Genomic DNA, 14,940 nt, shown 5'->3' with positions numbered 1-14,940 from the left:
TTTTAGTACAGGGGGAAAATTACATGTGCAGCAGAGAATGACTTAACCACAGTTATCGATTTGGCTTTGTGAATTATAATGAAAACAAGTGTAATTACGTTTTCCTTTAAGTAGCACAACAAATTAGTCTTGTGAGTTATTCTGGAAGCAAAAGAGGAGGATGAATGGGGGAGAGGTGGGGGGGGGGGGGGGGTAGAATAAAAAGGTCTTGCATTTAATGTGCTGGGAAGAGAGATTTTCTCAGGCTATTTTCTTGCTAACTGCATTAGCAGATGCTGCTGTGCCCACACAAGCCCGTGGACTAATATTCTTGTAAATGATTAGCTACTTATTTTACCAACAAGGGAGAAATTGTGCTTTGGGTGGTTGCAACAGAAATGAGTTGGGGGGGATGAATTTTATTATAAAAAAAATTTGCTACAGTGACTGAGCTTTAATTTGACTCATTATCCTTTAAACCCTTATTGTAGGCAGTCAAATGAGATGATGATTATGAATGTGGTGATTGCAGTATAGCCTTTTTCTGCCCAAAACTTCTCATTTGTGTTAAAAGGAGATTTTCTGTGTGAATGTAGTCGGCTGGGTTTTTTATGGAATGGCAGAAATGGAAGCAAAACAGGCAGACTCAATATCCAGTTGTATTAAGAGGTATTAATGGACATTAGTAGGAACAGAGTATAGAGTTTTATTATCCTTACGTGTCAATAGAATTACCTAGGTGGGCAGGCATGTGCACCGATAGGACCAAAAAGTGCCCTTAATTAAAATAAATAAATAATAATAATCCCGACCCTTATCAATTTGAAAAAGTACTCTGCATGCACCACCCTCTCAAATGACCTTATGCAACTTGCGCACTGCCCTCCACCCCTTAACTTAGTTCAGTTATGTACAGTATATCACCTGGGTACAGGTAGGCACTGTTCTCATTATACAACCATCAAAACAACACTGACTTTGATCTACAAAGTGGGTCAGTAAAATGTGCTAGTCACTTTCTCATACAACACCTCTGTAGTCTATACTTGCTAGCAATCAAGCTAGTCCAATTCAAAATACAAGAAATAAAAATACAAGTGTCAAAAGGGTTCCTGTCTAAATGAAAACACAACTGTGCCATTGTTTTTTGTCTGCTTGAGCGCCTGTCTGCCAACATGTCTGTGCACAGCCCTACAGGTGAGAATATGGCTGCTTGCTTCCTAGATAGCACCTTCAACCTGGCTTCATCAACAGTGTGTTTTTCTGAGTTCCTTGGTTATCGTGCTTTCTCTCCATACACCCCCTGTTCATGCTAATGAATCCACAAATTAAATTGTAGAACAGAGGAATATTAGGGGCGGGCCTTGCAGTTTTGATGTGGTGGGGGAATACTCAATTAGGCTATAGGATTTGGCCCCGCCGTAATTATTACATTATAGCTAAGATAAGTGTTCAATGACGGACGGATGCTTTGATGGACTCCATTCTGTGTCAAAGGGAAAAAGGAAAATGCCAGAACAGAAGAAAGAGTGAAAAAAAACAGACAGCGAGAAAAGTGACAAGAAAGCTATCGCACACAGGAGCCACCATGTCTGCAGCGGGCATATTTCATTACACAGCACCCAAGCTTAGGACGCAATCAAGCATATTTAGCCATCCTTGTCTCAGAACCCCCCCCCCCTCCTCCCACACCCTAAAGCAATTATTACTCCCCAGTTTTTTACTGTGCTTTGCCATGGGGAAAATGAACCGCAGTACTTATCAGCTCAATGCATACACAAGTGACTGGGTTGGAGGACATGTAGGTGTGTGTGTGTGTGTGTGTGTGTGTGTGTGTGTGTGTGTGTGTGTGTGTGTGTGTGTGTGTGTGTGTGTGTGTGTGTGTGTGTGTGTGTGTGTGTGTGTGAGAGTGAGAGAGCAAGGGCATGCGCGGACGCTTGTGTTTACGTTTTGGGGGAGGCGTCAGAGCGGAGGGGAGCTGACCACTAGTGAGCAATCGGTTACCTTTTTCAATCCCATTAGCCGGCTCGCGTCAGCACATTTAGGGGCAGCGGGCGGAGCGCAGGGAGATACAGAGATAACCATAAAGATGTCACCAAAAATGCATTGTTATTTGCATTCATATTGGAAAGAGCCAAATTGATGGGGGGTCAAACGGGGAAGGTGAGGGTTTATGACCTGTGCATAGCTCCGCTGTCAGCAGCTCTGATCTATCGGATCGGCCAGCCTTGTCAGGCTTTACGCCTGATTATATTATCATGGTTGACGATCAATGCCAATGAATGATCGTCCATCCGCCAAACAGGGGTTGGGGGGGGGGGGGGTATAATGAATAAAGCAGAATGCAAACGGTACATTCTTTAGTGATACAGTGTATGAAAATGCATTGCCCATCCCGAAGCCATCTAGTTAAATGATGTATCGTGTTGTCAGTGCAGGAAAAAATAAACGGTTTCAAAATATACTTACTGGCTCTTTTATTTAGCCTGTGTTTTTTTTTGAAATATTATCTAGCAGCAGTAATAGAGTGAAGCGGCAGAACGGTGGAGTCAAAAAAACAAACATACTTCACTATTCTGTGGGTTTGTGAGCAGCTAATGTGCAGTCATTTGGGTGGCACAGCCGCCAACTGCAGCATTAGTCCCCATCTGGGGACTTGTGTGTTTTGGTGGGAAGTGCTTCTCCATTTGTGAGACTCTTCAGTTTCTGGGCAGCCTCCCCGAGCCCATAACTCAGCGTCCCTTCTATCACTCCCATGCGACTGGCTGTCATAATCATCAGCATTATGCTACCTCAATGGGCCTGATTTACAAGTCTGGACATGGCACCAGCTCTGCACCAAGGGGTAAACATGAGGCTGTTTGCTATACCGCCAATTCTATTTCTCCCGACTGCCTCACCGTCCTACAATTTGTTTGCAAATAAAAGCCTCCAAAAAGGTTTTTCGATTTTGTCGAAATTGTAAATATATGATTGTGTGAGTGAGTCTGCAGTTATTGCAATGGACTGTGGTATACATGAACGCATGCTTTAAAAAATGTTTTGAATAGGGTCTGTATGAAAAGTATGTGGGCTTACTGGGAAGGCGTCAGAAAAGTTTTTTTTTTGTTTCTTATTTTGGTTGGCTGATCTGACTTTATGATGGGGGAGCCAGGAAGGGGCCTTTTTTCACACTTATATTTAATTTCAGCCTTCACACAATACAATGCAATCGAATAGAAGTGAAGGTGGCTTGTTTAACAAAAATGTTACGATTGCTAGTTACATTTTGAATGTACAACAGAGGCTAGATGGAATACATTGTTCCGTAAAGATAGGGTACACCATCTTAATGGAATGTTCTCTCTCTTTCGCTTGACATTTCGCTTTCAGTTAATGCAAATTAGTTGAACTGATTCAATCTTATTGTATTATTTTGACACGTTCATTTTTGTTCCAAAGAAGATCATAATAACCCTTTTAAGGCCTTGCTTAAAAAAAAAAAAAAAAAAAAAAAAAAAACTACTCTCCCCATTTCAATACTTGACATAAGGTCCCTTGTTATTTTGAATATCACACACATTTTTTTATTACATACAAAGCACCCTTATATTATGTTAAAAATGACAAATAAAATGCAATGTCCATTACATTGGATGAAATCATATTATATTTCTTCTGCATACGAAGTAACTAGACAAGCTCATTGTGCTTTAGATATTACAATGTCTTTCATGGAGAAATGACGGGTCTTATTATGTCTTGAGGCCATTTTTCCCCACCTTAAGGCAGGCACTTGGCCCTTCCCTTAACCCTCTCACTCATTCCATAATATTATATTAGCCCATATTCATCCGTGCATTGCGCCTGCTAAGTGATAGGCCACATTAATCATTTTTTTTATACATACACACACAATAACAGTTCTATGCGGCATTCCAAAACCGCCCGCTGATAGCTGCCATTTCTTATCACTCCAGTTCAATATAGCGGCGGCGGCATGAAGGCACTTTTGCTTGCTCTCTGAATGGAGCAGAGAGAGAGAGAGTGAGAGAGAGAGAGAGAGTGAGAGAGAGAGAGAGAGAGGGAGGGAATGCATTTTCCTTCAAATTACTTAAGCTGACTACAAAGATCTTCGTGGAGCTTCATGGTTTTTTTTCTACAGACACTGAAAAAAGGGAGGGGACTTTTTGTGCAGTGGGGAAAACACTGTTGATGGCATAAAATATCCTATATATTATTCTGGGTTTATCTCCTACTGTTACGGGCAGATGCTGTCATGGGTTCATGTGCTATTTTCATTTTGTATGTACAATAAAATAACGCCGGTAGAAAAATAATCGGGAAAGTGTGCAAAACAAATCGATTTTCGTTCAACTTCAGAAGTTACTATTTGTAAAGCGACATCCCAGATGCTTGTGGAACTCTCACCATCACCGACTGCCTCCGTTCCTTCGCAGTTTATTTTTTCCTTTATATTTCTGCCTCTCAATAAATGGCGAGTGTTATCACGCCATCTGCGGCATTAATTTAAAATGCCTAATACATTAGCTAATCACGCATGTTTATTTTCCCTCTTGTGGAGTTGTAGGCTGTAGCATTTGCGAGGGAAATGTGTGTATACCCCAGTAGTTAATGAACTAAGGCTGAATGAGCTTTGTGAATGAGCTTCACATAGCTGCAAATGGAATACGGGTTTCAGCAGGAGAGAATTTGATTTGTCTCCAAATGGCATCGGGTAGAGGAGAGACATTAGCAGGGTGGGCCCATAGGCGGACCCGCGGTATGCCAGGAGACCCTTTGATAGACAACAGCACAGCAGGAGAAAAAGAAGAAGAAGAAAAAGTGGATAGGAAGTGGAATTCAGGACTACAGTGCCAAGAGACACTTTTTCTCTTTCACTCTCTTTGCTCCCAATTGCTCCCAGTGCCAGAGACACGGGCCGCTGCACAGACAGATGGCACGGAGGTGTGTATGTGATGCGCGGGTGTGTGTGTGTGTGTGTGTGTGTGTGTGTGTGAGAGAGAGAACGTGTGTTTTGGAGTGGTGGGCGATGACGCCATTCCACTCTGTGCGAGTGTAGGAGATATAGGAGGAGAAAATGAAGGAGGGAGAAGCACTGCAGAGGTGTGTGTGTGTGTGTGTGTGTGTGTGTGTGTGTGTGTGTGGGCATTAAGCTTAGACACTGCAGGTGAATAGGGGCAACGTTTTAAACTCAGATAGTATCATGAAACTTTTGACTGTTGATTACTGACATTTAAACAATCATTCGTTTTCAATTATCTTTGAATATATATGCTAATTTGGCAAAACCTTACTATCTATGTGTACATTTGCATCTTTTAAAAAAATATATAAATATTGGATCAAGCCAGAGTTATCTTTATTTTATGTTTTCAACCTAAACAAGTCTTTACTGAACAGTTTCTGGACACAGCCTTTTTTCATTTCAAAAATAGGTCTTAAAAATGCATTTTTTTGCACGTTTTTAAGAAGAAGTTACAACTTGTGAACACATATTTCTGTAATAACCATTTGAATAGTGCTAAGAATGATCACGGAAAGTATAGTTAATGTATTGAATATGGTACTGTATATTGAGTAGCCTATTTAAAAAAAACTAATGTTGAAATAATGGCCTTTAAATATGGTTGTATTATTAATGTGATGTGTATATGTAAGACTTATATAGTGTGGAGCATTGAAAGCAAGGCGCCTCTCCCGGTGACGAGAGGCACACCGAATACTAGCAGAACTATTGGTGAAAGGGAAGGAGGATGTGGCTGGGAAGCATTCCGTATTGACAGACTGCCATCTACTGGAGTTTACAATCATTTCAATACACAATATTTCACCATAATGGCTTCTTTTTGCATATCACATAGGAACACATGTAATTCCCTCCAATGACTGTGGTTTATTGTACTTAGTCCAGCTCTTATGTAGACAGAAAGCAACTCTATTAACAGCTGGACAGTCTAAATATTGGTTTGACTTTTTCTCCATTATCTGTGTATTTGTCCATTCTATAAACTAGGCGTTCCATCTATTACAGAAGACTTGTTTAGGACATTCATCAGGAGATTTTAAGAAAATAATCAAACTTCAGAATCATGTAAATAGACATTTAATGTAAGATAACTTATGCCAACCAGCGATGTCAGGTAATGACTTTTGCGACCAATGCATTTCTTTTGATTTTTTTTTCTTTGAATAAGAAGAAGACTTTAAAGAAGTTCAATTCATTTGGTCTAAGAATAAAAACCAGAAGCCATTCGTGTAGAGCGGCATGTACTGTATATCTGAAAGGCTCAAAATGAATGAGAGCCACAGTGAGTTCAATGATTGGAAGGCAAGTAGCATTGCCTCAGACAGGGAGAGCCTCCTGGTTGAGCCTCGGAGGGCAAATGGTGACGCACAGCACCATCTTGTGGTTTAAAAAAACTGGATAAAATGTCCGGCACAACACCCGTATCTGACTGAAGAACAGCCACATGTACTGTATACTGTACATTTGATATGGAAACAGGAAAGAAGTAATAAAAGCAATTTAAATTTGCTTTTATTTTTGCTCTAGCATTATGTATTTTCGGTATGTGTGTGTGTGTGTGTGCAAGTGTGTGTAGGTGTGTGTGTGTGTGTGTGTGTGTGTGTGTGTGTGTGTGTGTGAGAAAGAGAGAGGGAGTGAACTCATAACGCCTTTCAAAATGTCACGGGACTAATGAGCAGCCGGTGTGCCTTTAACGGTCATGAAATATGCACCAGACTTAAATACCTCATCCATAGTGCCTTGAGATAATTCCGGGCATTTCATTAAACACACACACACACACACACACACACACACACACACACACACACACACACACACACACACACACACACACACACACACACACACACACACACACACACACACACACACACACACACACACACACACACACACACACACACACACACACACACACACCGTGGCTAGTCTCTAGGCGGCAGAATTATTCCTCCTTTTGCCGTGGAACTAAAATTAATTTTCCACGCTTGTTTCCTCATAATCACAATAGCAATGTAATGTTAAAGAATTAGTACTTTTTTTATGAAGATAAATTAGGTGGGGGTAATACAGTACATTTGTACAATCCTTTGAACAAGACTGCTGCACATGCTGTAGTGCAGTGTGTGTACTGTATTGAAGTAATCTGGGAGGTTATCCTAAATTCCCCGCTAATCATTTAATATTGTATTTTTTTTTTTGGTATTTTCTTGTATTTTTCTACTATGACCAGTTCTTCAATCAGTAATCCTGTGTCTGTTTGTGGCTTAAGATTCAACCCTGGAAAACCCCTCTACCCACCCACGCGCCCACTATCTGACATGAAACAGATTTGATCCGGTTTTTTTCAGAGCGTATCTGTCGTTTTTTCACACAGGCGCATTTTTTTTTAAAAGACACATGTCAGCAGTCAAGGGATTATGCTTTTCTTTTTTTTCTTTTTTTTTGCTAATCACCAAAAGACATAACCTGCCCTGACATTTTCTGTGCCAGTCCCCTTTTATTTCTCATTTAGATAGCTTATTTTTGATCTTTCTTTTATTCCCATTGTGTTTTTTGGGCTACAATCAGTTGTATTAACCATTAATGTCACGCTCTGCCGAGTTCCATTATTATCTGGTGCAAATGAAAAAGTGATTTAGCAGTGGGGTGGAAAAAAAAGCAGGAGTTGGGGGGCCTAATTTCACAAACTTGTTTCTACTGACGTCGGTCGAATAGACTCATCATTTTTCATCCAGATTTGCTCTTCTGTGAGTGGGCAGGAGAAGGTTGTTTAGTCTGTGGGGCTATTAACCATCTATCAAAGCATCTTGGAGGTAAATACTCATGATGGAAATGCAGAGGTGTAATAGGAATAGGTACTTTTCCTTTTACTTTACTTAACATATTTTCTGTGCATGCTACTTCATACTTCTACTCCATTACAATTCAGTGGAACATATTGTACTTTTAACTAATAATAATAATAATATAATCAAACATTGTACATTAAAATACTCAACAGATGTTAACTTCATCCCAATTACAAGCAATATAGACAATATATAATGGAATGCATTTTCATGCAACCCCATACAAAATGAACTAAATACTCTTGATACTTAAATACTTTTCAAATCAGATACATTGTACTATTACTCTTTTACAAATGTTTAAGGTATCTCTAATCTTACTCAAGTATGGTTGTCAGGTACTTATCCACAGTCTACATGCAATGAAATCAGCTGCATAATGGTTCTCGACTTTATACACTGCAGTATGTTTGTTTGAAGGGCACCTCCTGCCCTGACTCAGGCCTTACAGGACCTTCTTGTGCATGTGCCCAGTTGCGTGTGAGTGTGTGCGTGTGTGTGTGTGTGTGTGTGTGTGTGTGTGTGTGTGTGTGGGTGCGTGCGTGTGTGCGTGCGTCTGTGTGTGTGTGTGTGTGTGTGCGCGCGCCTGTGTGGTTTTTGCTAACCAGCTATTCTTGAGTGCACTCAAGTGTAAGCACACGCACAACATGTGGGGGACGAGCTGTGATGGATTCCTGGTATCGTTGGTCGTTATTTGTGGCGTTGCCTATAACCACAATTCCCCAGCCACAGCTTATTGCAATGGGGCTGAGGCTGAGCGAGATATACTCCGAAAAAGGCTGGCACAAAGCCACTGGACTTTGTAATAATTCATCGGCCAAAAAGCCCTCCATGTACTCACCGTGCAATATTTATACCCCCAGCTGAATGTGTTTCCTCAGCTACATCAGCACACAGGCCCGGGGCAGGGATTTTTTTTTTCTCCTCACAGAGAAGGTTTTAGTATGTCAGACCGTATTCAAATCTGGGAAACAATTCGACATTATAATTCATTTTTCCCCTAGTGATCACGTTCTGCCTTTTAATACTTAATGTTTTAATGCCTCCATCTAATCCCTTGCCTACATCCCTAGTTGTTCTTACTGTTTCATGATTATTTACTAAAAAATAAAATATAATAAAGAGAGTCAATGCAGGCAACAACATGGTTTTGTAATAAGCATGTGTCAATATTGAGACTTCCATAACATGTATTAGTTCATCAAAGGTCCACGATGTACATTTAGGTGTTGATATGACTAAACTTTTGCCAGTGTTTGCGTCTGTATATTTCTCCTATTCAACATTCTTTTTTCAGCCATTATCTCAACATTAGGTTTGTTTCAATACTCCGAACCAAATATCTCAACTTCTTAAGGCACTTACATAAACTAAACCTGCCATTATCATTCTTAGCACTATTCTGAAGGTTATTACAGAAGGATTTGTTCATTATTGTTGTTAACTGTCTACTTTAAGATACATTTGTCTTCTTAAAAACATGCACAAAACGAATCTGTACGACCGGTGCATCGTATTCTTTGAACATAAGTAAGATATTGCCAAATTTACATATGTATTCAAACATTTCTGACAAAACTGTAATGATAAAATATGAATAGTTTAAATGTCAGTAATCAACTTGCAAAGTGTAATGCAAATATCCACAAGTTAAATATTACCCTATTCAACTGCATTGCCTCGCCCTGAACTTTATCTGCATCGCATAATGAATATTGCCTTCATCTAATCCCTTGTCTATATACTTGTTCTAACTTTTTCATCTTTAATTACTCAAAAGATGAAATATTAAGCAGCACTGTCAGTGAGTGTGTTCTGTGTCCCTGTGTGTGTGTGTGTGTGTGTGTGTGTGTGTGTGTGTGTGTGTGTGTGTGTGTGTGTGTGTGTGTGCGTGTGTGAGGAGGCTCTTTGTATATTCTCCCTCACTCTATTTGCAGTATATACCCCCGTCCAATCCACTCTGAAATCCCAATAGAGTTTAATTCCGTTGTTTGTCTGGATTTGTCTTTGATTATCTCTTTCTTTTTCTCTCATTCCTTCATTCTCTTTCTATCATCTTTGTTGTTGTGCTATTTTCATTACACATTTATTTTCCCCTTCTTCAGAGAGACTTCACATTAAATTTGAAATGCTTCAAAATGTGGTTGGAAAAAAAAAATGTCTGACTGAACTTGCTAATGATGAGGCTCGCTTAAAAGATGCAATGAGGCGAGAATGTTAAATGCCGCAGTAATATGGTCAAATTATGTTAGGTAATCATATAGCACTAAAACCTTGGTGAACACATCTTAGAGTTGTTTTTAATGTAAATAAAGTTTTCCTCATCAATATTAAATATTATTGCTGTGTGTGCTTTTGTGAATGTAGAAAATACAAAAACAAGCTTGTGCACTTCTTTTCAGTTACAATGTGAGTTCCGACTAATCGTAATGAGAAGTAAATTGTCGTGATCACAGCTGGCTGCTGTGCGTGTTCCTCCTCCTCCTCCTCCTTCTGCCACTCCCCCCTGTCTGTCTCCACACCTGGTTCTCATCACCAATCAACTCACCTACATCTACTCCTGGTTTCCCTGCTGTTGTCGCCAGATCGTTATCATTCCCTACAGTGGTAACTATTCACGCCTGGCTCCAGTTGATAGTAACTCGCTCTTTCTTGTTTCTCGTGTAGTTTTTGTGATCCTTCTTACTTGTGTTTTCCTCTGCCTGCAGTTACCCGGATCACTACCTCCAGTCTACCTACCTGCTGCACTACCCCTGGCTTCCCCATTCACCACCTGCTCCCCACCTCGCTAAATAAACCTTTTTATTTAAATCCTACTTCGCCTCTGTCTGCTCTTGGGTCCAGCATCGTAACCGTAACATAAATGAGCAAATCAGTGTTTAATTTCAAAACTGGATCAATTTGAAACCATCCCCTCCAGTCAAAAACAGCTAGTAATGACTTTAAATGTAACACAATATATATATTGTTTACATTATCAAAATTGTTAGATTCTGTTAAGAGGGCTTTTCAGTTCAGACTGTGTAATTAATGTCACCTTTAATACAAACTTAGAAGTTGGTTTGTCAAAGACAAGTGCAAAGAAAACATATGGTCACTGAAATTTTTTTTTTCTTTTATAAAATAAAATGATCCTTATAATAGCCTAGTTATATAATACATGTGTAGAACAAACACTGCACAGTTCAGTGTACAACGTTCAAATACATGCTTTTGTCGGCCACGGATCAAAACGGTTTCTTTCCAATCAGTTCATAAAACCCATCCGCATCTCATTTTGAAAATAAGGATATAAAAGACTCTGGTTTGGGTTCTAAAAGCTCTCCCACACCATTCTGTGTTTTTTTTTTAATGAAAATGCTGGTTCAATTTATTATGAAAGCCGCTTTTTTCATATTAAAAGCTTAAAGCAAAAGAGAAATATGCTGGTGCTTGCTTATTAGCCAATTAAGCTCTTTTCTTTCCTTCGTCCTAATTAAATTACCTTACCACACATGGGAAGTTTAATGAGGCAAACGTTGTGTAAAAGGGAAACAATCCGCTGCCTTATTGACTGTGTGGTGTGTTGATGTTGAAAGAATATACTTCTTCAACTCACCAATCAATGAGCCTCCTCTGTTGGGCTCATGCAGGTGCCACCATGCTGCCCGTTGCCGTGGTTGTTACCTCGCCGACGCACCACTCAAAAGGAACGCCCCCTTTTTGCCCCCACCTAGGAGATGAGAAATATAGTCAGTGGGATTAAGATTTTTCATCTCAAATAGTTTGACAGAAAAAATGACACATACGATGCATATCAAAAGCCCCTGTAAACACAAATACACAAAATCCTTCTAACTACGTAATTTGGGGAGTTTGGGCATGATAGTAAGCACCTGTTTCAATCCAAATAAGAGATATTGTCAAATAAATTTGATCAAACTTTACAGACATTTTGGTTGCGTTCCGAATCGCATACTCTTTCTTTTTTCTATTCTACATACTACATCCGACGATAAAAAGAATCTAGTTAGGATGCAGTAGACATACTATTGGGACATACTTTTCTCTCTTATTTCATCATAACATTGCGCCTTGATCTTGCCTCTTGCTTTTATATCCGTCGCATCCCCGTTTGTTTTCATAACATGGACCTATAGGCTTCGTCGATGTTACGTCACTTCACGTGCGCACTGGATTGTGGGTCAGAATCGCCCAAATAGGATGCACTTTTCAACACTAACAATCTTGGCCGCATGAAGTAGACCATCCGGGTATTCTAACCATCCTAAATCTGGCCACAAGAATCGGGACATCCTAAATCTTTTTTCTACATACTATATAGTAGAAAGTATGCGATTCGGAACGCAACCTTTGTTTCAATTAGGTGGGCTATGCACTGGTTCTTATTACACAATACACAATTCTCTGCCCCCATTGAGACAGTTTGATATGGCCCGAGTCTACTCTAGACAGTAAAAAAAATATATTTTTTAAGTATTATACTGTTTAGGAACATTTATTATCAATCAGATGTTTGTAAAAGCATATTGAGACACCCAACTTTAGTATCATATATTGATTTTTACAATTTTAGAACAGGTTTCCAGAGGCATTTGAAAAGACTGAAATGTAGCCACACTTTATATCACTCAAAAGCAGCACCTAGGGGGCGCTCTGGTGGCGTAGTGGATAGAGCGCGTACCATATTGGCTCTGGCCTTCGTTGCAGTGGTCGCAGGTTCAAATCCGACCCGTGGACCTTTACTGCAGGTCATCCACCCTCTCTCTCTGTCTCCCCATTTCAACTCTGTACAATCTAATAAAGCTTGAAAATGCCCCCCCCCAAAAAAAATAATAAAAGCAGCACCAAAACCAACCGGCGACTACACACTGCCTGCCTGAGATGCTTAGTTCTATACGTCGGTGGATAAAATGCATTTCTAAAGACAAGTGTTTTCAGCAATTCTGTTATGTATGATCTGTTGAAAAAGCCTATGGGACAAAGCGCAAAATACGTCAGAAGTGATGCGTTCATTTTGTTGTCGTTTTTTTTTCCTTTCATGAGGAGCGTTGTGTATGCAAGCGACCCACTTGCATGTTTTCTTCTCACCCATTCTTTTGATGTTGAACACAATATGACAAAAAAACCTGTGTGGCTGTAGACTAGAGCTTTGAAATGTAACTCATAAAAACTGATTTCTATCACTCTTCCCTCACTGTTGGAGCCATTTAAAGATTTTTTGTTTAATATATTTTAAGTAAATACATTTTTAGTTTATGGCAAATTATGATTTATGAATTAAGTGTAGTAAATATTAATCATGTTTATTCATATGTATATCAGCGCATCTTGCTTATGTGGTGATTGGTAATGTGTGTCACCTGTGGTGTCGTGCTCTACCTTATAGGGGAGGGACTTTGCTTTCACTCAGGTTGGAAGGCAGAGAGCCAACAGTTTTTTGACCACGCTCACGATCACGCTCACGCATTACCTCATATTATTTCACATAGAAAAGTATTGTTTTTTGTATAGTAAGAACCCTGTTTTGGCCGCTAATCAGTGACATTGTTTTGAGTTTTTTATGTTTTTTACTGGAAAGTCAACCGGAGTTTCGTTTAATAAATCACACTCAACATCAAACTAAACGATCTCTGTGCGTGCTTACAATAAGGACGTGTGTCAGACTTTCTCTGCCTAAAGGAACCATGGACATATAAAGAAATGGACACCGTATTGAAACATGGCGCCCATTCATTCCTATGAAAGCTGCTCATAGGCGCAGAGAAGCAACAAGGAAGTATAATCCGGAAATTCCATACGGCCCAAAGCATGACGTAGCATCGACGTAGCTGCATTATGGACCTATCAAGAAAGAGGGCGGCAAGCGTAGCGGACTGGAGGCGGGAGTAGAATCATTCTCGTTCTGTAGCATCTAGCCTGGCGAAAACAAACTGAAAGCCGTTAAAAGCCGTTGGGCTAATAAAACGCTTGAGGTGGCGTTTTGAAATGAGAAAACTTCAGTTTTAATAGTATATGGTCTAAAGATAAGTATGAGCCTATGATTGATATCCAGAAAAATTTTGCAGAGACACAATCTTGTTCGCCGCTTGTACTGTGTGGACAGGGAAATCTGCCTACGGGCCGTATGAAAATAAGCTCCACCCCTCACCATGCAATACTAATGGGTTGGCCACATGTCCATGCTGGTTGCTCGGAGAAGGCACAGTCCTGGGGGCCTGAAAGGAACCAGAAGAGCAAACATAGGGTTTGCCGCTTCAGAGTCAAAAAACTCCACGAGTCTGACAAACTTTTGGAGGACAAAGGAACAAGGAAGACGGGCGCGCGCAGCTCGTTTGGAAGCCGTGAGTAAAAAAACCCATGGATGAGCCGTGCACTATAAAAGCACTTGTGAATTTGGATGTGCGGATGAGATCCGCGTTAAAAGCCCCGTTCTAACTGTCTGTTTGATATGAACTATGATGCGATTGCTAAACAAAAAAAAGTGACAAAAGGGAAAGTGGCAACAGAAGCTCTGTGTGAACGCGCATCCCGCGGACGCGGTGGAAAAGTGAACGGAGCAAAATAAATAAGGAAGCGATCTAATAAGAGGAAATCAATAAATCAAACTACAATAAAACGGGACAATGTCTGAACTTAAAACGGCCGCGGAAGCGGATGATCTCTTAAAATCTCTGATTGCGACACGCAGAGGGAAACTGGGAGTGTGCACAAGGAGAATGCACGAAACAAAAGCCTTGATGACTGAAGGGGAAAATATTGATGATGTTGATAAATCTATGTATATATTCAAACAAGCTGTGGATGAGTTTAACAAGGTGCACATTGCTGTTCAAGAGCTCTTATCAGAAGAGGAAAAAGAAACTGACACTCTGGACTGGTATGAGCCAAGAGTGATGAACTTCAACTACTTAACATATGAGGTTAAAACATGGAAAAGGGAACAGAGTGCACAGTTAAAGGTTGACCCACTGGACAGCATATCAAACATCTCAAGGAAAACAACTGCATCAACCACTTCTTCTGCTGCTCGGCTGGCTTCAGCTGAGAAAGCAGCTCTGGAGGCAAAATCTGCTG

At 40.2% G+C, this 14,940-nt stretch overlaps 1 protein-coding gene across 7 annotated transcripts in view; it reads right to left on the bottom strand.

Annotated features, from left to right (window-relative positions):
• The window catches only part of LOC307269254 (receptor-type tyrosine-protein phosphatase delta), a 270,649-nt gene that overhangs the window by 243,581 nt on the left and 12,128 nt on the right, over nucleotides 1–14,940 (bottom strand). For all 7 annotated transcript variants that reach the window (XM_080052141.1, XM_080052145.1, XM_080052143.1 and 4 more), the window contains exon 2: nucleotides 11,462–11,575. The gene's annotated coding sequence lies outside the window, so the exon portion shown is untranslated. The remainder of the gene's footprint in view (nucleotides 1–11,461; nucleotides 11,576–14,940) is intronic.

Source organism: Ammodytes marinus (assembly GCF_949987685.1).
Source record: "Ammodytes marinus genome assembly, chromosome: 23".
Classification (NCBI taxonomy): domain Eukaryota; kingdom Metazoa; phylum Chordata; class Actinopteri; order Uranoscopiformes; family Ammodytidae; genus Ammodytes; species Ammodytes marinus.
The sequence above is the reverse complement of the archived record's forward strand: the minus strand, read 5'-3'. Positions and strand labels throughout refer to the sequence as shown.